The sequence below is a fragment of the Capra hircus genome, chromosome 20 (genome assembly GCF_001704415.2).
Source record: "Capra hircus breed San Clemente chromosome 20, ASM170441v1, whole genome shotgun sequence".
Taxonomy (NCBI): domain Eukaryota; kingdom Metazoa; phylum Chordata; class Mammalia; order Artiodactyla; family Bovidae; genus Capra; species Capra hircus.
Genome location: NC_030827.1, coordinates 27327844 through 27352350, shown reverse-complemented (window position 1 = coordinate 27352350; position 24507 = coordinate 27327844).

The window sequence follows — 24507 nt, the reverse complement described above, 5'->3', positions numbered from 1 at the left end:
TTTGGTTTTCCTTAAAGGAATTACAAAGAAGGATACCTGTGTGCCTCTGAATTAGTCCTGATTACTGCTTACTCACATCAACAACTAAGGCAGAATCCATGGTCTGAAGATCTTGTTCCCTTAAAGGTGAAGTTCTAAGTTGGAAATATGCTTCTTTTCCATCCCATCACCCTCACCATCACAACAGTGATGACCTGATGAGCTGATAGTTACGCCAGGTTCCAGAAATGCCTATGGGGCTGTCAGTAGGGCACAAAATCAGAATGCTGCCTTTGGTTTTCAGTTCTGGAGAGCTGAATCTACATGTTGGGGAATTGTGCAGACAGAACTGCCGCTTCGGATTTCCACTTGGTTGAGGGTGGGGAAGTCCTGCAGAAGAATTTCTAAATCACCAGCTCCTTGGGTGTTAGTCACGCAGCACGTTGACACTCCACACCTGCTGTCTGGACCAAAGCCTCCAGGACTACAGTTCTGCAGTGGGACTAGCCTGGAGCAGAAGGTCTTCCCCCAGCATGTGGAGAGCTAGAGGTGCACTTCAGGGGTGCTGGACTGTTGAACTGGCAACCTGCCACTGTACTCAAGATCTCTGATCCGCTTCAAGGACTTACTTGGGTGCAATTGCAATGTGAATGGATGCCCCCTGCAAGGCTGTCTAAATGCTATTCTCTTTTTGGGGAAGCAGTTCTTTCAATCCACTTACATGACCCCTTTTTCTCCAGGAAATGTGCACGCTGCCAAGCAGCTCTAGTTAGTTTAGCCATCATCCACCAGAGAATATTGAGAACTGTCACTTTCCTCTAGTGCTTTTGGGCAAATCATTTATAATATTTGCCAACATACACCCTGTCACTGTAGCTGTGCCTGGCCTCAGCTTCCTCTCTTTTTCATTTTCCTCATCTGCCAAGCAGGGGTAGTAATAGTTCCTATCTCGTAGGTGAGAAATAATGAATTAATATATGTGAAGAATTTAAAACAATATCTGATATGTAAGAAATACTCAATTTGTTGTTTCTGTTGTTCGGTTGCTAAGTCCTCTCTGACTCTTTGTGACCCTATAGACGGCAGCATGCTTGACTCTTCTGTCCTCCACTATCTCCTGGAGTTTGCTCAAATTCATGTCCATTGAGCCTGTGATATTATCTATCTTACCCTCTGCTACCCCCTTCACCTTTTGCCTTCAATCTTTCCCAGCATCAGAGTCTTTTCCACAGAGTCGGCTCTTTGTATCAGGTGGCGAAAATATTTGAGCTTCAGCTCCAGCTTCAACCCTTCCAGTGAATATTCAGGGTTGCTTTCATTTAGAATTGACTGATTTGATCTCTTTGCAGTCCCTTGGAAACGACACTCAAGAGTATTTTTACGTTTGGAAAAGCATCAATTATTTGGTGCTCAGCTGTCTTTATGGTCCAACACTCACATTCATACATAACTAACTGGAAAAACCATAGCTTTGACTATATGGACTTTTGTCAGCAAAATTATGTCTGCTTTTTAATACATTGTCTAAGTTGTCATAACCTTCCTTCCAAGAAGCAAGTGTCTTTTAATGTCATGACTGTAGTTACCATCCTCTGATTTTGGAGCCCAAGAAAATAAAATCTGTCACTGCTTCCACTTTTCCCCTTCTATTTGCCATGAAGTGATGGGAGTGGATGCTGTCATCTTAGTTTTTTAATGTTGAGTATTAAGCCTGCTTTTTCCCTCTCCTCTTTCACCCTCATCAAGAGGCTCTTTTGTTCCTTTTCTCTTTCTACCATTAGAGTTATTATTTTATTATTATTATTTTATTGATGTTACATTCTTTTTTAAAATCACTATTGTTAATTCTGAATCACTGAATTTCAAGAGTATCTTAATCCAATGTTTTTAGAATCCAGAGTCTGAGAAAAGATCCTAAATGATAGTGCTTTATTTGGGAATAAAAGGTCCAGAAGCAACAAAATAAGGTTAAAGGAAAAAAGAAAATAAGGGGAGGAAGAAAAGATAGCAATAAAAGAGTTATATACTAAAGAGCTGCAGAAAGCATCACCGAAAACATAGTTGTTTTCTTGTGACCATTCTTTCTGGAGGGAAACTTTATGAACTGCTTCTCTGAATATTACATGAGGAAGAGACAACTGCCTTGGTCAATGTTTCTTTCATGTTGTGTCAACCCATCTGGGTTGCACCATCTGTTCCCACCCGACTTTGGACAACTGATCGGGAAACCACCCCACAGCAGTAGCAAGAGCAGAACAGGTGACAGGACACAGGAGACTTAGTATGCCAGGAGTAGTCTTCCCCTTCTGGCTTTCAGCCTGTGTCTGGGAACAAGCTGAATACAGGTGAGCCTGTATTCATGACTGAGTGTTAAGTGGGTTAAAGGCATTTGAGTTTCAGCATGAAGGGAAGCCCTAGGGCACAAGGCAAGAAGTCTAGAAGATGGTGATAAGGCTCTGGCATGTTGCTTCCCAGTCTAAGTGACATGAGGGAATGGGAGCAGCTACCACATTAGTCCTGAGCTGTTAAACAAGTGGCATTCCATCCCCTCTGTCCTACAGTGGTGACAAAGGAGTCCCCAAAGCCTCCCTTCAGAAAAGAACAAAACCATTCCAGTGTGGCTACCAGAATGTGGTTCATACCAGATGATCTTCCTGGAGGAGCCTAAAAGGACCACACAGAAAAAAATGGCCAAGGAAATCTGGAACATCAACGTATTGGATCCAGTAAAATCAGATAAGAGCAACACACATCACATCTGAACACTGATCATGATTTTAATTCCCAGTTTTTTGTACCTTTCAATCAAAGAAGAAGAGAGGTATTTTCTCTCCCAGAGCGCTCAACTATTGTCCAAAATAACTTCAGGGAAAATCACTTGGGTCAAATACCTACCTGCGGACTAACAGTTTCATTCAAAGGACTGGGGGCTTTCTGGCCATCCAGATTGATATCGGTGCTCAAATTCCATCAATGGATGCAGAATGGTGATTGACAAACTCAAGTCAGTATGTTTGTGGAAGGGCAGTGCTCAGAAAAAAAATAGAGTCGAGTATAGGAGTAGCTTGACCTCTAAATGTGTAAGTTTTTTCTGCTTTCTTTTTTGCTCTCTTATCTGCGGCCTTCACAGCACATGCCCCAATTCTTTTAAAGAAATCTACTGACTGTACTTTGTCTTGGTTAAAAGCCATAGCAACTGCTATGAAAATAGATGCTTGTGTAATTATTCCACTGTCCTTTAACTCCTTGTAAATTTATCACTTATCACTGATCACTGTCTCACCTCCTGCTCTTCACTCTTGGGATATTTTTTTGTTTCTTTGTTTCCTATTAAAAAATGCATTCACTTGAAAGAGCTGTTTGTTCCTTGTACAAGACTGTATGTCCCTGAGCTCTGTGGGGTCTTTCCACTAGACAGATGCCATTTGCATTATATCTTCCAGAAATCCCTCAGTATTCAGGTTTGCCTTTGGCACTGTTTTTGACTTTCCAGAAATATGTGCTTTTCTTCTCATTTTTAATATTGATACTGTCATCTTAATAGGATTTAAGAGAGGAAAGGGGTTAAATAATTGGACTTAATAGGCATCATAATGCAAAACAATCTGTTTCATCATTGAAATGCAGCAGAAAATTTTCTTAAAGTAAGTGCCCAATAATAAATAAATATGTTGTTAAGAAACTTTCATAACTCAAATGAAGTTGCACTTTTAATTTCTGGATTTTCCTGCCTATTATATTTAACATTGATTTACAGCTAAGAAAAGTAATAAAATATTTGGGTTTTAATTTCTCCTTCATGCACAGAAGGTCTTCCTTACCAGTAGAATCATAGTCAATGAGTGCAAACATGTATCACTTTTTCATTAATGATTATCATTATGTTTTCAAAGCACAGTTCAACAACTGTCTCTTTCTTCATTCACATCTATACAAAAGTATAATTATAAAAAGCCCAGGTTTAAGGATCTGAAATAAAAAAATACAGATTTAATATGGATGGTACTTAAAAAAAAATATTTTGTAGATCCTCTATACGAGGAAAAGTCATTTTTGCTTTTTGTTTTTATGTTGGATCTGCCCTAGAGTAGACCATGCTGTTTAAAATCTTTTAAATAGTAACTTCTGAAAAATCTTTTAGAATATATTTAGATGATATAACTGTAACAAAATGGATATAAACACAAAAAGTGAGTTTGTATTTAGTTGAAAAACAAAAACTTGCATCTTTGTTGAAGAACTGCATTGATTTTTATTTACTATTTCAGCAAAAGAATTGATTTGGAGAAGTTGACTTTGCATTTAATATGTTCTAGGAACTATTTGTGATAAAATTAGAGCAGAATAAAGTAGTTGCATGAAGTGGACTGCATTTTCTGTAGAAACAATTTTGCAATTTCAGGTTGAATTCCAGACCAAGAACTCAAAATTAAATAAACTTTAACAGAGAATAATTAATGGCAACTTGTTATTAATCCAAATGTTAATATTATAATAAAAAGGTCATGATACATGCATAATACATGTAATTGCATTGGAGGATCTCAAAAACATTTTGATAAGTAAATAAAGCCAGACACAAAGAGCAATATACTATAAGGTTTCACTTATATAAGAGTCTAAAAATAAAATTGCTATAAAATGGAATTTGGGGAAGATGGAAATGTTCATGATTCTAGAGACTGTTCCTTGTTTTATACATTTAACAAAGTTCGTTAAATTGTACATTTAAAATTGGCAAATTTATAGTGTTTAAGTTGCATCTCAATCAAAATTTAAAAAAACAAACTGGATAAAAATCCCCATGGATCTCTTACAGTCACTCTTACAATAAAGATCAAACTCACTAGTATATCCTGAATATGTCTGCACTGTTCATTTTGTGTCATCTTGAGACTTACTTACAGTTCCTTTTTGGTTTTTGTCCTATTATACTAGCTGTCTTTCTAAATCATCACATTCCTGTCACCCTGCTGTCCCTCCCCCACATCAGTAACCATATGTTGTTAGCTATGCTTGCAAAACTCTTCCCTAACTTTTTTCTACCAGGTCCATCAATTACTGCTCTTTCTTCAAGATAACAAAAATCACTTCCACAGGGATCTTCTCTGACCACCTATATTACAATAAATTCGTTCCTTTTATAAAAGACCCTCAAAATCCCCTCTTTTGCCCTAGAATGTTTTTCATAAGTGTAAATTATAAACATTTTGTTTTTATTCTGACAGTATTGTACACTGTCCTGCATCTTGACATTTATAAGACAAAAAGATTGGGTAATGCAAGGCAAGCTAATCAAAACAGATACATTTCTTTAGCACAAAACTTCAGGAGAGATATGCCAATTGGAAGCTAATCTTGGCTCTGTGAATAGTTCATCCTGAGGCTAAATTGCAGAGAAATCCTCTTCTTTTTTTCTTCTACCATCTACCCTGGGGCCTATCTATTGGTGGAAATGATAAATAAATGATAATTCATATAAGAGGCTGATGAAGGTGAAAGAGAGAGCAAAAAAGCTGTCTTAAAACTCAACATTCAAAAAACAAAGATCATGGTATCTGGTCCCATCACTTCATGGCAAATAGATGAAGAAGCAATGGAAAAAGTGACTTTATTTTATTGCTCCAAAATCACTGTGGATGGTGACTGTAGCCATGAAATTAAAAGACACTTGCTCCTTGGAAGAAAAGCTATGACAAACCTAGACAACATATTAAAGAGCAGAGACATTACTTTGCCTACAAGGTCCGTCTAGTCAGAGCTGTGATTTTTCTGGTGGTCATGTACAAATGTGACAACTGGACAATAAAAAAGGCTGAGCATCAAGAATTAATGCCTTTGAATTGTGGTGCTAGGGAAGACTCTCGAGAGTCCCTTGGACTGCAAGGAGATCAAACAAGTCCTAAAGGAAATCAATCCTGAATATTCATTGGAAGGACTGATGCTGAAACTGAAACTCCAATACTTTGGCCACCTGATGTGAAGAACTAACTCATTGGAAAAACCCTGATGCTGGGAATGACTGAAGGCAGGAGGAGGGGGATGACAGAGGATAAGATGGTTGGATGGCATCGCAGACTCAATAGACATGTGTTTGAGCAAACTCTGAGGGATGGTAAAGGCAGGGAAATCTGGTATGCTGCAGTCCATGGGGTTACAAAGAGTCAGACATGACTGAGCAACTGAACAACAACATATAAGAGGCTGAGCATGAAAGAAAAAGTGGGAGTTAAGAAATAAGTGATAAGGAATATAGAGAGATCTCTCAGAGAAGAATTTATTTTTTCTGGCAGCAACATGTGCTGGTTACGGGAGCATTCGCAAAATCAAGAATTGAGGCTTACCCACTGCAGGAGCTGAGGCATTGTGATATAGGGGAGTAGAGTCATGTATTTGAATTACCACCCACTTATGTATAAAATGGATATAAGACTCATATCCAAGGAAGCAATTTTTTGGACAGCACATAGGATTTTCTGCTTCTGTTTGTCAAACAAAGTTGATGTCATGAAATGTGTTTTCTCCCTTTATAAATTATGGGTAGAGTTTAGGTATTATTTATCTCCCTGAAGATAGGGACTCAATCTTTCTGGTTTGCTATGATGTCCTTTACACCTAACACCTTGTCCTGTAATACCCAGTTTACATCATTAAACTAACAAAATTATATGCTGAAGGAATAGATCATTTTTAACACTTCTCAAACTTTGCTTGACTACTCCATATCTGGATTAGACTATGAATGCTCAAACTTGTCTCACTATTGGGTATTTGAGAAAAGATAAGGAGAATCAAAGCAAGCTTGGGTTTAGTCCACTCTCATTCAATTTTGGTTGTGATTGGTCTACACAAAACCTGTCAGTATCAATGCTTAAATATTCAGGAGGCATATTACTCAAATCAAACAAATATATATCTGGGAACAATCAGGTACCCTATGAAGTAGAGCCTGAAAAGAGTAAGATGAATGATTTGTGTTTTTAATTACACAACCTCTATTGATCTTCGTGGGTAATTTAGATAGCTTTTTGTTAACTAAAGTGTAAAAATTATATTTTTTCTGATATTCATAGAGTTAGAATTTAAAAATTGGAAATTTTTTTAAAGCTGGGATTGAAGAGATCATAATTTGAAAGGGCATCATTGGAAAAAATCTCTGTGTAGGTAAAAAATGGTAAAAAAAAGAATCCATTTCATAAGATTCTGTCTATTACACTTACTGTCTCAAAAACACCAGTAAACTGATAAGGTACTTATTTAAATAGGCAAAAAAACATATAAATGAACAGTATCAAAGGCAGAGAGAATAGGGTCAAAATTCTAGCAGAAAGGCAAGTGGTGCTTATATTATCAGAATGGAGAAAACTGGAATGGGGTGGGGGGTAAAAAAGAGGTTCAGGAGTGTGGGGACATACATATTCCTATGGGTGATACATATTGAAATATGGGAGAAACCAATACAATATTGTAAAGCAATTATCTTACAATGAAAAATAAATGAATATATATATATAACAAATTCTGTGGCAGGATTATAAGGTGAAAATATGTTTAGTTTTGTAAAAAACTGTCAAACCGTCTTCTAAAATGCCTGTACCATTTTGCACTCTTACCAGCAATGAATGAAACTTCTTGTTTCTCCACATGCTAACCCGCATTTTTTGGTGTTGTCAGTGTCCTGGATTTTGGTCAGTCTAATAGCCCTGTAGTAGTATATCATTGTTTTTTCTTTACTTTGCATTTTTTGAGACATACAAATAGAAAGGCAAAGGAGAAAAAGAAATGTATACCCTTTTGAATGCAGAGTTCCAAAGAAACCAAGGGGAAATAAGAAAGCATTCCTCAGTGATCAATGCAAAGAAATAGAGGAAAACAACAGAATGGGAAAGACTAGAGATCTCTTCAAGAAAATCAGAGAACATTTCATGCAAAGATGGGCTCGATAAAGGACAGAAATGGTATGGACCTAACAGAAGCAGAAGATACTAAGAAGATGTGGCAAGAATATACAGAAGAACTGTACAAAAAAGATCTTCACAACCCGGATAATCATGATGGTGTGATCACTCACCTAGAGCCAGAAACTCTGGAATGCAAAGCCCAGTGGCCTTAGGAAGTATCACTGCGAACAAAGCTAGTGGAGGTGATGGAATTTCAGTTGAGCTATTTCAAATCCTAAAAGATGATGCTGTGAAAATGCTGCACTCAATATGCCAGCAAATTTGGAAAACTCAGCAGTGACCCCAGGACTGGAAAAGGTCAGTTTTCATTCCAATCCCAAAGAAAGGCAATGCCAAAGAATGCTCAAGTTACCACACAATTGCACTCATCTCACATAGCAAAGTAATGCTAAAAGTTCTCCAAGCCAGGCTTCAATAGCTCATGAGCTGAGAACTTCTGGGTATTCAAGCTGGATTTAGAAAAGGCAGAGGAAGCAGAGATCAAGTTGTAAACATCTGTTGGATCATCGAAAGAGCAAGAGAGGTCCAAAGAAACATCTACTTCTGCTTTATTGACTATGCCAAAGTATTTGACAATGTGGATCAAAATAAACTATGGAAAATTCTGAAAGAGATGGGACTGCCAGACCACCTGACCTGCCTCGTGAAAAATCTGCATACAGGTCAGGAAGCAACAGTTAGAACTGGATATGGAACAACAGACTGGTTCCAAATTGGGAAAGCAGTAAGTCAAGGCTATATATTGTCACCCTGCTTATTTAACTTATATGAATCATGAGAAATGCTGGGCTGGAGGAAGCACAAGCTGGAATCAAGATTGCCAGGAGAAATACCAGTAAGCTCAGATATGTAGATGATACCACCCTTACAGCAGAGAGTGAAAAAGAACTAATGAGCCTCTTGGTGAAAGTGAAAGAAAAGAGTGAAAATGTTGGCTTAAAGCTCAACATTCAGAAAACTAAGATCATGACATCTTGTCCCATCACTTCTTGGCAAATAGATGGGGAAGCAATGGAAACAGTGAGAGACTTTTTTAGGGCTCCAAAAATCACTTTTGATGGTGACTTCAGCCATTTAATTAAAAGACGTTTCCTCCTTGGAAGAAAAGTTATGACCAAGACAGCATATTTAAAAGCAGAGACATTACATTCCCAATAAAGGTCTGTCTAGTCAAAGCTATGATTTTTCCAGGAGTTATGTATGCATGTGAGAGTTGGACTGTAAAGAAAACTGAGTACTGAAGAATTGATGCTTTTGAACTGTGCTGTTGGAGAAGACTCTTGAAAGTCCCTTGGACTGCAAGGAGATCCAACCAGTCCATCCTAAAGGAAATCAGTCCTGAGTAAAAGGAAATCAGTCCTGAGTATTCATTGGAAGGATTGATACTGAAGCTGAAATTCCAATACTTTGCCCATCTGATGGGAAGAGCCGAGTCATTTGAAAAGACCCTTGATGCTAGGAAAGATTGAAGGTGGGAGTAGAAGGGGACACGACAGAGGATGAGATGGTTGGATGGCATTACCGACTTAATGGAGATTAGTTTGAGTAAACTCCAGCAGTTGGTGTTGGACAGGCAGACCTGACGTGCTGCAATCCATGGGATCATAAAGAGTCGGACATGACTGAGTGACTGAACTGAACTGAATGACATACAATACTGAGCATCTTTTCACATGCTTCTTTGCTGTTTATCTTCTTTAGTGAGATGTCTGTTCAGGCCTTTTGCTTGCTTTTAAATCAGGCTGTACATTTTTCTTATGATTAAATTTTGAAAGTTCTCTATCTTTAAAAACAGTTCAGTTCAGTTGCTCAGTCGTGTCCGACTCTTTGTGACCCCATGAATTGCAGCACGCCAGGCCTCCCTGTCAATCACCAACTCCCGGAGTTCACTGAAACTCATGCCCATCAAGTCGGTGATGCCATCCAGGCATCTCATCCTCTGTCATCCCCTGAATCCTTTTTCAAATGTTTCTTTCATAACTACTTTCTCAGAGTCCACAGCGTGTCTTCTCATTTACTTGACAATGTCTTTTGCAGAGCAGAAGATTCTAATTTAAATGAAGTTAAACTTATCAATCTTCCTTTCATGAACCATATCTTTGGTGTTGTGTCTAAAAGGTCATCACTGTGCACTTACTGGGCTTCTCTGGTGGCTCAGTGGTAAAATCTACCTACCAATGCAGGAGATGTGGTTCAATCCCTGAGTCAGGAAGATCCCCTGAAGAAGGAAATGGCAATCCACTCCAGTATTCTTGCCTAGGTTATCCCGTGGACAAAGGAGCCTGTCAGGCTACAATCCATGGGATTGCAAAAGAGTTGGACATGACTTAGAAACTAAACAACAGCAACATGTACATGTTAGCAGGGGAACTTAACTCACTTGAACTCAACATGGCTGTATGATTTGATAATAAGAATAGGAGTGATATATATTGTTTAAAGACAGATGCTTTAAGACCCAGCATATTGCTTTTATTTGTAAAACTAAATAAACGCTAGCATTGTGACCAACAGTTATTCTAGGTTATCAAACCACGTCCCAGAGTGAGAGCAACACAATATGGAGCAGAGGCTTCAGTCACCCTTCAAAGGACATGTTCAGTTAGTTCAGTTCAGTCACTTAGTCGTGTCTCTTTGTGACCCCCATGGACTGCAGCATATCAGGTCTCTCTGTCCATTGCTGACTCCTGGTGTTTACTCAAATTCAGTTCATTGAGTTGGTGATGCCATTCAACCATCTAGTCTTCTGTCATCCCCTTCTCCTCCTGCCTTCAATCTTTCCCAGCACCAGGGTCTTTTCAATGAGTCAGTTCTTTGCATCAGGTGGCCAAAGTATTGGAGTTTCAGCTTCAGCATCTATCCTTCCAATGAATATTGAGGACTGATTTCTTTTAGGATGGACTGGTTGGATCTCCTTGCAGTCCAAGGGACTCTCAAGAATTTTCTCCAATACCACAGTTCAAAAGCATCAAATCTTTGGTGCTCAGCTTTCTTTACAGTCCAACTCTCACATCCATACCTGACTACTGGAAAAACCATAGCTTTGACTAGATGGACCTTGGTTGGCAAAGTAATGTCTCTGCTTTTGAATATGCTGTCTAGGTCGATCATAACTTTTCTTCCAACGAGTAAGTATCTTTTCATTTCATGGCTGTAGTCACCATCAGAAGTGATTTTGGAGCCCCCAAAATAAAGTGTCACTGTTTCCACTGTTTCCCCATCTATTTATCATGAAGTGATGGGACCAGATGCCATGATCTTAGTTTTCTGAATGTTGAGTGTTAAGCCAACTTTTTCCACTCTCCTCTTTCACTTTCATCAAGAGTCTCTTCAGTTCTTTGCTTTTTGTGAGTTTTACAAGAGTATTATTAATCTGCCATAAATAAGAAAATACCAAATAATACTGATACACAGTTCTTCCTTCCTCCATTAAGGTACACCCATGGTGTCATTTTAAGCTAAAATTCTTTTCAGTCATACAAATGTTCCCCAAGGAATATCTTTACAGAGAATCTCTATTTTATGCTTATCTAATATATTTAGTAACTGAGATTTTTGTTATTTACACTGTTATATACTTTAATGGCTGTGTATAGAAATATTTTTTAATCAAGCAGAGTGAAAGACTTTTGCATTCTTTACCAATTTATTTGCTGGCCTCACATACTAAAAAATTGGAAATGTAACCTTCATGCATTTCAGAAATGTTTTAAATTGAATCTAGTTTTTAAATGTGTGTGATATATGATTATTGCTTAACAAGATTGAGTAAGCGAGCAAGATGAGTAGAGTTGAATATGAGTTGAAACTAGTGCTTCAGTCTATAAAATAGAAACATCTATCAGATATCTGAGGGCATCCATAGAGAATATCCTCTTAATTTACAAGGGTTCAGAGGATATCAGTTCTTAACTGAATGACATCAAACAGAATCATGAAATATATTCTCAAGCAGCATTGCTGTACTATCTAGTTTTTTAATCATGGCATAATGTTAATGTCATTGTTAGGAAGTTAGAATAGGAAAACAGGAGTCCAAAATGGTGGTGGCTAAAAGACAAAGGAAGGGAAAAGCCCATCAAAATGGAACAAAAGAAAATCTGCAGACCAAAGTGAGAACTTCTGGTAAAACAAACACACCTCCTTCTTGGCTAGCCCAATTTGCATAGGGCAGGCACGGGGGAGGAGACAGAACACATTAAAAGAGGAAGCCAAGACAGATTGAGGCCTCTCCTTTGTGGTAGGCCTGCCTTCACACCTCAAGGGTGTACTTTCCTTTGTTTGTCAAATAAAACTCTGAGCTGCAACTGAGCTGTAACACTGGTCCACCATTTCAAATCTTTGCTGCAGAGAGACAGAACCAAGGAAATTACACACTCCCCCGACATTATTAATGTATCTGTAAAGACATGCAGAGGTCAAGGATTCAGGGAAAGAGAGAAACAGAGAAAGGATGTGTATGTCTTTATTTTCTGAGAAATTGGAAAGATGATGTGACTGCATTTAGTAAACTGTATTAATAGTGTATTTATAGCCACATGATCTGATTTTAAGATAATCCTTTGAATATGAGTAATTCAAGAGACTGGCTGGACAATAGAGCTCCAAGTATAATATGCAAGAGACTTAGATTAATTTTTGAAGCTGTAAAGTACATATAAATAAACTGAATTGATAATATTGAGAAGGCAATTTTGTAATGAGGTATATATTTGGCATCCAGTTATGTTTTCTAGTTCAGTTTTTGAACCAGATACTTTAGTATTACAACTAATATATATAATTGAGAATGAGTCTATTCATCAATGTTTTTAGAATTAGCATTCGGTGTAGGCAAAGAATATGTATCTGCTGCTGCTGCTGCTAAGTCGCGTCAGTCGTGTCCGACTCTGTGCTGCCCCATAGACGGCAGCCCAACAAGCTCCTCTGTCCCTGGGATTCTCCAGGCAAGAATACAGGAGTGGGTTGCCATTTCCTTCTCCAATGCATGAAAGTGAAAAGTGAAAGTGAAGTCACTCAGTTGTGTCTGACTCTTAGCAACCCCATGGACTATAGCCTACCAGGCTCCTTCGTCCATGGGATTCTCCAGGCATAAATACTGGAGTGGGTTGCCATTGCCTTCTCTGAATATGTATCTACATATGGCTATATATCCAGATAACTCTCTAATGTTCAAAAATGCATATAATTTACAAACTCTGGTACACAAACTATGTATAGACACATTTTAACCTCACTTTACTCAATGATAAATATAAATAGTAAATGCTTTGGATTGCATTAAGACAATTTGTTTATTATCTCAACCTAAACAACACTTCTCTTTTACTTAAAAATCTTTATACCTATAAGCATTAATTCTAAAATCTGCCCATAGATCTTTAAATAGATATGCAGTGTCAGAATTCCCCTTGAGTACTATAAAAGGGTCTAATATAAATTTTGTATTCATGCCTTGAATATTTTAACATGAGAAGTAACAAATAACTATCATTGTGATCAAATAGGCGATGTGGCCTAGAGTCAGCATCCTGAATATATAACTTTCAATTATAAAAGGGAGACACCTTCTTTTTGTCTTCTTGGATCAAAATTTGCAAGCTCTATAATTTGCTTGCTGCTCACAGAAACAAAGCAAGCCAAACTCATTCAGCAAGTGTATTCTGAAAGCTACAAATATTTGCTATTCAGAAAACCTCAATGAGGGTTTAGTTATTTAAAACTAAAGAAAGAAAATTACTATTAATAATTGGTTTCAGCTAATGAAATGTTTTTATGCAAATAGGTGAACCCTAAATATGACCTGGAAACAAAAGACTGCTTAACAGTTACTATTAAGCAATACATTAGTAGATCAATTAAACAGAACTTCTTTTTAATGACTGTGGTACCATTGTTGCCATAGAAACCTGGAAAGAAAAAGCTCCAGAATGCTAATAGCATGAGAAACACAACAAAATGTTTGTAAACATACACCTTGAAATTTGTATGATCAGTTAAATAATAAAAGGGTGATGCAAAGAATTTCCCAGCACAAGAGGAAGGACACAATTCAGAATTCAAGGTATTACATTACTTTTTTTTTTCATTATGCAGATGAGCCAAGAGGCTGCCAAACATGATTATGGGTCACACTCACATGCATTAGCTAATATAAGGAAATAGTCGGCTTTTGGGATTTGAAAGAAATTGTATCTGAAGTCATCTAATATTAAGGGCTTGTGAAAAATTTATATAGATTATTTTTCAAAGTGAAGATGAAACCCAAGATAGGGTTAAAAACAAAAATATTAAAGTCATTCTGCCTGTAACATTTCACCCAAAGATACAATCTATAAAAGCCTTTCTTTTTCTTTATTTTTTTCTTTCTCTAATTCTCTTGTTTGAAACCTCTTTTACCGCTTTGTTTTGGTGCATGCATTAATAATATTTGATTTGGCTTAAACAATTCCTAACAAACTGAAATGTCTGGAGCTCTATAGACAAATACTCTTATTAATGCAAGTACAATTACTGAATTGAACAAGAAAAATAATTTGGGCCACTTTAGGTTCCTGACTTCCAATGATAATTACTCCAATTTGGGTGATACTTTAAAGAGAAACAAAGCAGCTAAATAGCAGTTCTATTCAGCAAAGAATTAATTTCTTCCCTATTCACTATTATGACAGAGTATTGGATTCTTTTAGAATCTAATAAATCAGAAATTCCACAACCATTTTGTACTGAATTTCATTCATAATTATTGCAATAGGAATTGGGACAAAGACAACATTCCAGTGTCAGGGAAAGAAAAGGTAAAAGAGCTTGGCGTTGCCCAAGGACATAAGGTTTGTTTCTTGACAGACAGTGATTCTCCCAGTACAGGGGGCCTTGGCTACTCCCAGATTAGAGAAGAATAAAAAACCTTCCTGCACCCTCTCCATTGTGTTCTCTCAACCTGAGCTAATTACAGCAGTATAGCTGAGTTCCTGCCAATTGCATGAAGGCGGCTGATGTGTTTGCTGCTTCAGAGAATATTGGCAAGAGATGAATGTTCCAATGATATATTCCTTTTCTTATGGAAAATCATGATAGTTTTCCAGAGTTTTATCTTGGACTATAGGAAAGCTACTGTATGTACCACGTGTTCTTGTCAAGGGGTCCATACTTCCTTCCTGCCCCCATATTTAGTCAGGTTCTGAACACTTGATTGGAAACTGGAGCTATTTTATAATCATCGTATATTACCTGATCATCCCAGGCTTTATGAATTGGGAATTAACTCTCAAAGGTCTGAGGTAATCCTCCATCCATGGAATTTTCCCAGCAAAAATACTGGAGTGGTCTGCCATTTCCTTCTCCAGGGGATCTCCCCACCCAAGCCTCGAATCTGCAACTCCTGTATTGGGAGGCGGATTCTTTACCACTGGGACATCTGGGAAGCCCATTCTCTTTAAAATAGCCATTTACCAAATACCCAAAATAAGAGCTCTTTCATATTTGCTTTAAGTCTTTCTTTTGATACAATAAATAACTAAAGCATTACATTGTAATTAAATTATTTTTATCTTCTTGAGACTTAAACATTCCTTCCATCCCAAGAGGCACCCATGATCTTGAATTTGTTATTAATTCAAAGTCAAAGTTTTATATGAAAGTACTCATAAATAGCATAGGGAATATTTTGTGACTAGATATTGATATAACACTATCTTTTATTGTTTTAAAATATTTTCACATTTAATCATAGAAATCAAATGAAGTCATTCTAACAATACTTCTGAACTTGATGTACTATATTTTATTTATTCTTTAGCCTATAAACAAACATTTAGATAGTTTTTAGTTTTTTCTTTAAGTAAAAATTCTGCATAAAACAGCATTAGTAGATGTCACTTTGTGATCTGTTCTATAGGTCAACCGGGGAAAACAACTAAAAGTGAAAGTGTTGGACTCTGGTAATTGAAACCTTTCTAGATAAAAAGTCTGTACCAACTTTTAACTGCATCATAACTGAATGAGAACTCAAATTCTACCTTTCTCCCTCCATAACACATGCATAATGCATGCTCGTTATTTTTATTATGTTCAGCTTTTAATTTTTGCAAATCTGCAGGTTGTTTTAGTTTGCGTTTTTGTGATTGCTGGTGAGGTCACCCCACTTTGACCAAGTTCGTATTTATTAGGTTTTCTGTATTTTTACACTTCTACTTTTAAGAGTTATTTAAATCTTTCGGAAAATGTGTCAAATGTATTTTAAGGCCCTTGGTTTTAACCCTTTTTTGTAGTATCTTTTATGATACTAAACTTATAAAATCATTTTCTTTCTTTTGAGAAATCCAACCTATTAAAAAATAAATGTCATACTTTTCCATCTAAGATTTGAAAACTTTGTTATTTAGGGCTTCAATATTTCTGCAATTCATTTAGCTGCATGGCAAATCACATGGATAGGTAATTGTCTCAACGCCTCTGGAACAGATCATCTCCTGTCAAAGTCCTTGGTTGCATTCCAAATACCAGGAGAGGCCATTCTTTTCCCTGGGAGGCTGCCCATATTCCTTTCCATTTGACTCTCTCCATCTTCAAAGCCAGCAACAGTATCTTGAGTCTCGCTCATGATTCAAATCTTTCTTCCTTTCCTTGCTACCTCTCTCTTCAGCTTTAAATGACCCACATGATTTGGTCAAGTCCACACAGAGAATTCCTCTATTGTAAGTCAAATGTGCTAAGTGATAGGACAGAATCGCATCTCATTATGATAACATGTTCTGGGGATTAGGTAGTATGTGTCTTGTTGGGGGGCTGTCACATTTTTCCTACCACAGGTGCACTTAAGAAAAGTGAATTTTAGAAGCCCATGAAGAAGGTAATGTTTTTGACCCAAAATAATTATAATAAGTACTATTTTGAAGTGAATGTGGATGTAGTCCTTTTCTGGAGAAACAGGAAGAACTAGTGTCTTGATTTGCTTCTGTTCTCTGTACTGTACTATCATTTTATTTATAGAGAAACCTCACTTTATTTCACAATAAACTACTCTCATCACAAGTAGGGGAATATAGTGTTTTCTCAGTGGGAGATAAGTAATACTTGAGAATACTTGGATACTTCCTCCTGTACAGTCAGGGCTTGGAATAAGAGGTAGAAAGACTTCTCATAAACTGTAAAGCTACAGGCTGTATATTGTCCTAAAAACTAGAACCACAGTAGAGGTAAGAGTCTCTGAGCTTGTTCAATTCAATTCAGTCGCTCAGTCATGTCCGACTCTTTGCGACCCCATGAATCACAGCACTCCAGGCCTCACTGTCCATCACCAACTCCTGGAGTTCACTCAAACTCATGTCCATCGAGTTGGTGATGCCATCCAGCCATCTCATCCTCTATCGTCCCCTTCTCCTCCTGCCCCCAATCCCTCCCAGCATCAGGGTCTTTTCCAGTGAGTCAACTCTTCTCATGAGGTGGCCAAAGTATTGGAGTTTCAGCTTTAGCATTAGTCCTTTCAAAGAACACCCAGGACTGATCTCCTTTAGAATGGACTGGTTGGATCTCCTTGCAGTCCAAGGGACTTTCAAGAGTCTTCTCCAACACCATAGTTCAAAGCATCAATTCTTCAGTGCTCAGCTTTCTTCATAGTCCAACTCTCACATCCATACATGACCACTGGAAAAACCATAGCCTTGACTAGACAGGCCTTTGTTGGCAAGGTAATATCTCTGTTTTTCAATATTCTATCTAGGTTGGTCATAACTTTTCTTCCAAGGAGTTAGCGTCTTTTAATTTCATGGCTGTGGGATGCTTGTGGGACCCCCGTAAATGATATTTGATGTGCTAGTTGTTTACAATGAAAAGCATTCTCTTTTTAAAGCTTTGTATATGGAACTATGAAGATCAAGTAATATGTAGACTATTACTCCCAACCACACAATTGGGGTTTATAAATAAGAAAATAGATATAATAATGGGATCCAAGCATGCTTTGTAAGCTAAAGTAAAATTCTCTAATTTCAGCTGGAACAGCTTCAAAAGTTAATGAAAGTGTCAGTGAATAGAAATAAATAGATCTTTAAAATTTTTTTGCATATAAAGTTATGAAATTGATCATACCTTGATTTTGTGGATGATACCTGATAGCACATAAAAATTAAACCAATATTAGTTATATATAAATTTTAGGCACTATCCATCATGATTTCTCTACATATATGTCATGCATTCTGTGTAGGGGCTAGGGCTTCCCTAGTGGCTCAGATGGTAAAGAGTCTGCCTGCAGTGCAGATTCATTCCCTGGGTTGGGAAGATCTGCTGGATAAGGGATGGCGACCCACTCCAGTACTCTTGCCTGGAAAATCCCATGGATAGAGGAGCCTGGTGGGCTACAGTCCATGGGGTCACAAAGAGTCAGGCACGACTGAACGAATAACGCACACTATGACACCTCAAAGTTCTTGAGGCTCTTTTTCTTCTACAATTAATTATAGTGTGAACAGGAAATACAAAATTATTTTAACAGCAATCTGAAAAAAATCTTAATTAGAACTAAAATTAAACAATGTTCCTAAAAAGAATAAGGTCAACATGCATAATATAGTGCTGCCACTGCTGCTGCTAAGTCGCTTCAGTCGTGTCCGACTCTGTGCAACCCCATAGATGGCAGCTCAACGGCTCCCCCATCTCTGGGATTCTCCAGGCAAGAACACTGGAGTGGGTTGCCATTTCCTTCTCCAATTCATGAAAGTGAAAAATGAAAGTGAAGTCGCTCAGTAGTGTCCGACTCTTAGCGACCCCATGGACTGCAGCCTACCAAGCTCCTCCCATGGGATTTTCCAGGCAAGAGTACTAGAGTGGGTTGCTATTGCCTTCTCTGCATAATATAGTAAATTTGTGGTAAATACATTAGGACTATGTATTTGAGTAAGCCTTCCTTGACTAATTACCTAGGATACCTATACAGTTATCTTTATTGATGTTGCAATTAAACAACATATTTTGGTGAAGTTGAAAGTAAGCAAAATATTCTTCTAATAAATTCATTCAAAAGGATAGTTATTTAGTCCCAATTGTATATTTGTAAAATTTTATTTACTTTTCTTTGGGGGTGGGCAGATGTTGTTCTCAAAGCATTTGAGTTAAACATTCTCACTAGTAGCAATTTCTTTTGAGAATTTATTACATTTAATACACATTTTTAATTTAACTGGCTGTTAACCCTGATTTCTAAGGTTGATGAAAAAGATATTCTTGGTCTCAATATATTGTATAAACATCTTTCTCTTGTTCAAAGCAGCTTCCAGATGATTTATCTTCTAGCTTTGTATAAAATCCATTATTCTTTATAATTCATCTTCTTTGGCAAACCCAACTGCCACTTCCCTTCTGCCTTACACACACCAAAACTTACATTGCACGATCATGCACAAGTTAACATTTCTAAGACTCATTTCACTCACTGTACTTGGAACATGGGTCTTTTTTCCAGGATCCAAAACTAAGATGAATATTAAAATATTTGTTAGTTCATGAGTCCACTCATGTGCTGGACAGCACCTATTAATCACTTATATATCTTACAGGAAGTGTACTTGAGTTTTAAGCAACAGACTTAGAAATAAATGCTTGTTCTACAGTATTTTAAAAAGTAAATTTCTTTACTGGGTCTCTAGCAGATGAAATACCAGTATCTTTTGAAAGAAACTTATATAAAGTTAAGAAACTTCCATTATTTATCTAAAACTCATTACTTTAGCTCTGAGTCTATACACACAGCAAGAAAGCCAATTAGCTCCACAAAGAAACCATTACCTGTCCTTATTAAAGAATAAATAGTTTTTGCCAAAGAAAAATATAAGCTATAGTGTTTCTCCATTAAACATGAATAAGAAACCATGGAGGTATGATGAAATATTGGAAAAGGCAAGTCCTCAATGAAAATAACCTCACTTTATGAAAAAAGATTTAATTAAAGTTCCAGTTGTTTTTTTATTCTAATGGCTGATTCTCTCTTTCTCTTATTTATCAAGATTTTACCATAAATTTTTCTGCTTCTTTTGGATTCTTAATTTTCAACTTGATCCAAGTAAAGGATAATAGTTTCAGATTTTCAAAGAACATATTCATTATTATAAATTTTATTCAACCACTCAAAATATACCTGAAAGGATTTACAATTCACCCAAAATAGTTTAATCCTCATAGCCTTTCACTAATAGATACTGAAGTGAGACACTTTAATAACCCAGATATGATGCTGTGAACATTTGCATAATCGAACAGAGAGAGTATTTCTTTAAAATTTGTCAATAGATATGTCCTCCTTCTGAAAAATCATATATGACCAGCTACATGAAGCAACTTAGCAGCAGCAGCAGCAGCAGCAGAATAGGATAAAAAAGAGAAATCCTGCTAACATAAAAATAGCTGTGATAGTTTTCCAATGTTTTCTACATGGCAGAAGTTCCAGTGAAATGCAACATTTTGCAGTTACCCATCTGTTGTTTTAGATATCAACAAGGAATATTCAGACTGTTTCGTACAGTTCTGTGTGTAAAAGCGCTTTGGATCCTCTTTTTCAACTCTCCAGCAAGACCAGTTTTTTCTTTTTTTTTTTTTTAATTTTGATCGAAAACTTTTTTATTGAAGTGTAGTTGATTTTCAATGTTGTGCTATTTTCTGGTATACAGCAAAGTGATTCAGCCTATATATAGGCTCTCTTTTTTTTTCAGATTCTTTTCCACTATAATTTATTATTATTTTTTTAATTTTAATTTTTACTTTATTTTACTTTACAATACTGTATTGGTTTTGCCATACATTGACATGAATCCACCACGGGTGTACATGCGTTCCCAAACATGAACCCCCTCCCACCTCCCTCCCCATAACATCTCTCTGGGTCATCACCATGCACCAGCCCCAAGCATGCTGTATCCTGCATCGGACATAGACTGGCGATTCAATTCTTACATGATAGTATACATGTTACAATGCCATTCTCCCAAATCATCCCACCCTCTCTCTCTCCCTCTGAGTCCAAAAGTTCATTATACACATCTGTGTCTTTTTTGCTGTCTTGCATACAGGGCCGTCATTGCCATCTTTCTAAATTCCATATATATGTGTTAGTATATTGTATTGGTGTTTTTCTTTCTGGCTTACTTCACTCTGTATAATCGGCTCCAGTTCCATCCATCTCATCAGAACTGATTCAAATGTATTCTTTTTAATGGCTGAGTAATACTCCATTGTGTATACATACCACTGCTTTCTTATCCATTCATCTGCTGATGGACATCTAGGTTGTTTCCATGTCTTGGCTATTATAAACAGTGCTGCGATGAACATTGGGGTACATGTGTCTCTTTCAATTCTGGTTTCCTCGGTGTGTATGCCCAGCAGTGGGATTGCTGGGTCATAAGGTAGTTCTATTTGCAATTTTTTAAGGAATCTCCACACTGTTCTCCATAGTGGCTGTACTAGTTTGCATTCCCACCAACAGTGTAGGAGGGTTCCCTTTTCTCCATACCCTCTCCAGCATTTATTGCTTGTAGACTTTTGGATCGCAGACATTCTGACTGGTGTGAAGTGGTACCTCATTGTGGTTTTGATTTGCATTTCTCTAATAACAAGTGATGTTGAGCATCTTTTCATGTGTTTGTTAGCCATCTGTATGTCTTCTTTGGAGAAATGTCTATTTAGTTCTTTGGCCCATTTTTTGATTGGGTCGTTTATTTTTCTGGAATTGAGCTGCAGAAGTTGCTTGTATATTTTTGAGATTAGTTGTTTGTCAGTTGCTTCATTTGCTATTATTTTCTCCCATTCAGAAGGCTGTCTTTTCACCTTGCTTATATTTTCCTTTGTTGTGCAGAAGCTTTTAATTTTAATGAGATCCCATTTGTTTATTTTTGCTTTTATTTCCAGAATTCTGGGAGGTGGATCATAGAGGATCCTGCTGTGATTTATGTCGGAGAGTGTTTTGCCTATATTCTCCTCTAGGAGTTTAATAGTTTCTGGTCTTACATTTAGATCTTTAATCCATTTTGAGTTTATTTTTGTGTGTGGTGTTAGAAAGTGATCTAGTTTCATTCTTTTACAAGTGGTTGACCAGTTTTCCCAGCACCACTTGTTAAAGAGATTGTCTTTACTCCATTGTATATTCTTGCCTCCTTTGTCAAAGATAAGGTGTCCATATGTGTGTGGATTTATCTCTGGGCTTTCTATTTTGTTCCATTGATCTATATGTCTGTCTTTGTGCCAGTACCATACTGTCTTGATGACTGTGGCTTTGTAGTAGAGCCTGAAGTCAGGCAAGTTGATTCCTCCAGTTCCATTCTTCTTTCTCAAGATTTTTTTTGTATTTCCATACAAATCTTGAAATTATTTGTTCTAGTTCTGTGAAAAATATGGCTGGTAGCTTAATAGGGATTGCATTGAATTTGTAGATTGCTTTGGGTAGTATACTCATGTTCACTATATTGATTCTTTCAATCCATGAACATGGTATATTTCTCCATCTATTAGTCTCCTCTTTGATTTCTTTCATCAGTGTTTTATAGTTTTCTATATATAGGTCTTTAGTTTGTTTAGGTAGATATATTCCTAAGTATTTTATTCTTTTCGTTGTAATGGTGAATGGAATTGTTTCCTTAATTTCTTTTTCTACTTTCTCATTATTAGTGTATAGGAATGCAAGGGATTTCTGTGTGTTGATTTTATATCCTGCAACATTACTATATTCATTGATTAGCTCTAGTAATTTTTTGGTGGCGTCTTTAGGGTTTTCTATGTAGAGGATTATGTCATCTGCAAACAGTGAGAGTTTTACTTCTTCTTTTCCAATTTGGATTCCTTTTATTTCTTTTTCTGCTCTGATTGCTGTGGCCAAAACTTCCAAAACTATGTTGAATAGTAGCGGTGAAAGTGGGCACCCTTGTCTTGTTCCTGGCTTTAGGGGAAATGCTTTCAATTTTTCACCATTGAGGATAATGTTTGCTGTGGGTTTGTCATAGATAGCTTTTATTATGTTGAGGTATGTTCCTTCTATTCCTGCTTTCTGGAGAGTTTTTATCATAAATGGATGTTGAATTTTGTCAAAGGCCTTCTCTGCATCTATTGAGATAATCATATGGTTTTTATTTTTCAATTTGTTAATGTGGTGAATTACATTGATTGATTTGCGGATATTGAAGAATCCTTGAATCCCTGGGATAAAGCCCGCTTGGTCATGGTGTATGATCTTTTTAATGTGTTGTTGGATTCTGATTGCTAGAATTTTGTTGAGGATTTTTGCATCTATGTTCATCAGTGATATTGGCCTGTAGTTTTCTTTTTTTGTAGTATCTTTGTCAGGTTTTGGTATTAAGGTGATGGTGGCCTCATAGAATGAGTTTGGAAGTTTACCTTCCTCTGCAATTTTCTGGAAGAGTTTCAGTAGGATAGGTGTTAGCTCTTCTCGAAATTTTTGGTAGAATTCAGCTGTGAAGCTGTCTGGACCTGGGCTTTTGTTTGCTGGAAGATTTCTGATTACAGTTTCAATTTCCATGCTTGTGATGGGTCTGTTAAGATTTTCTATTTCTTCCTGGTTCAGTTTTGGAAAATTGTACTTTTCTAAGAATTTGTCCATTTCTTCCACGTTGTCCATTTTATTGGCATATAACTGCTGATAGTAGTCTCTTATGATCCTTTATATTTCTGTGTCTGTTGTGATCTCTCCATTTTCATTTCTAATTTTATTGATTTGATTTTTCTCTCTTTGCTTCTTGATGAGTCTGGCTAATGGTTTGTCAATTTTATTTATCCTTTCAAAGAACCAGCTTTTGGCTTTGTTGATTTTTGCTATGGTCTCTTTTGTTTCTTTTGCATTTATTTCTGCCCTAATTTTTAAGATTTCTTTCCTTCTACTAACTCTGGGGTTCTCCATTTCTTCTTTTTCTAGTTGCTTTAGTTGCAGAGTTAGGTTATTTATTTGACTTTTTTCTTGTTTCTTGAGGTATGCCTGTATTGCTATGAACGTTCCTCTTAGCAGTGCTTTTATAGTGTCCCACAGGTTTTGGGTTGTTGTGTTTTCATTTTCATTAGTTTCTATGCATATTTTGATTTCTTCTGTGATTTGTTGGTTATTCAGAAGTGTGTTGTTCAACCTCCATATGTTGGAATTTTTGATAGTTTTTCTCCTGTAATTGAGATCTAATCTTAATGCATTATGGTCAGAAAAGATGATTGGAATGATTTTGATTTTTTTGAATTTATGAAGTTTAGATTTATGGCCCAGGATGTGATCTATCCTGGAGAATGTTCCATGAGCACTTGAGAAGAAGGTGAAATTCATTGTTTTGGGGTGAAATGTCCTATAGATATCAATTAGGTCTAACTGGTCTAATGTATCATTTAAAGTTGGCGTTTCTTAAGACCAGTTTCTTAATACAGAAATCTATGAAGTAAAGTCTAGAAATTTCTCTCACACATCAGTTTTATGCCAACATTTAATATCCTCTAGGTAGCTTAAAATGAAGTAACTCTTTTGCTCAAACAGTTCATCAAGCATTCTGATTCATTTCCCTCTCTTAAAACAACCAAATAACAGTAAAAG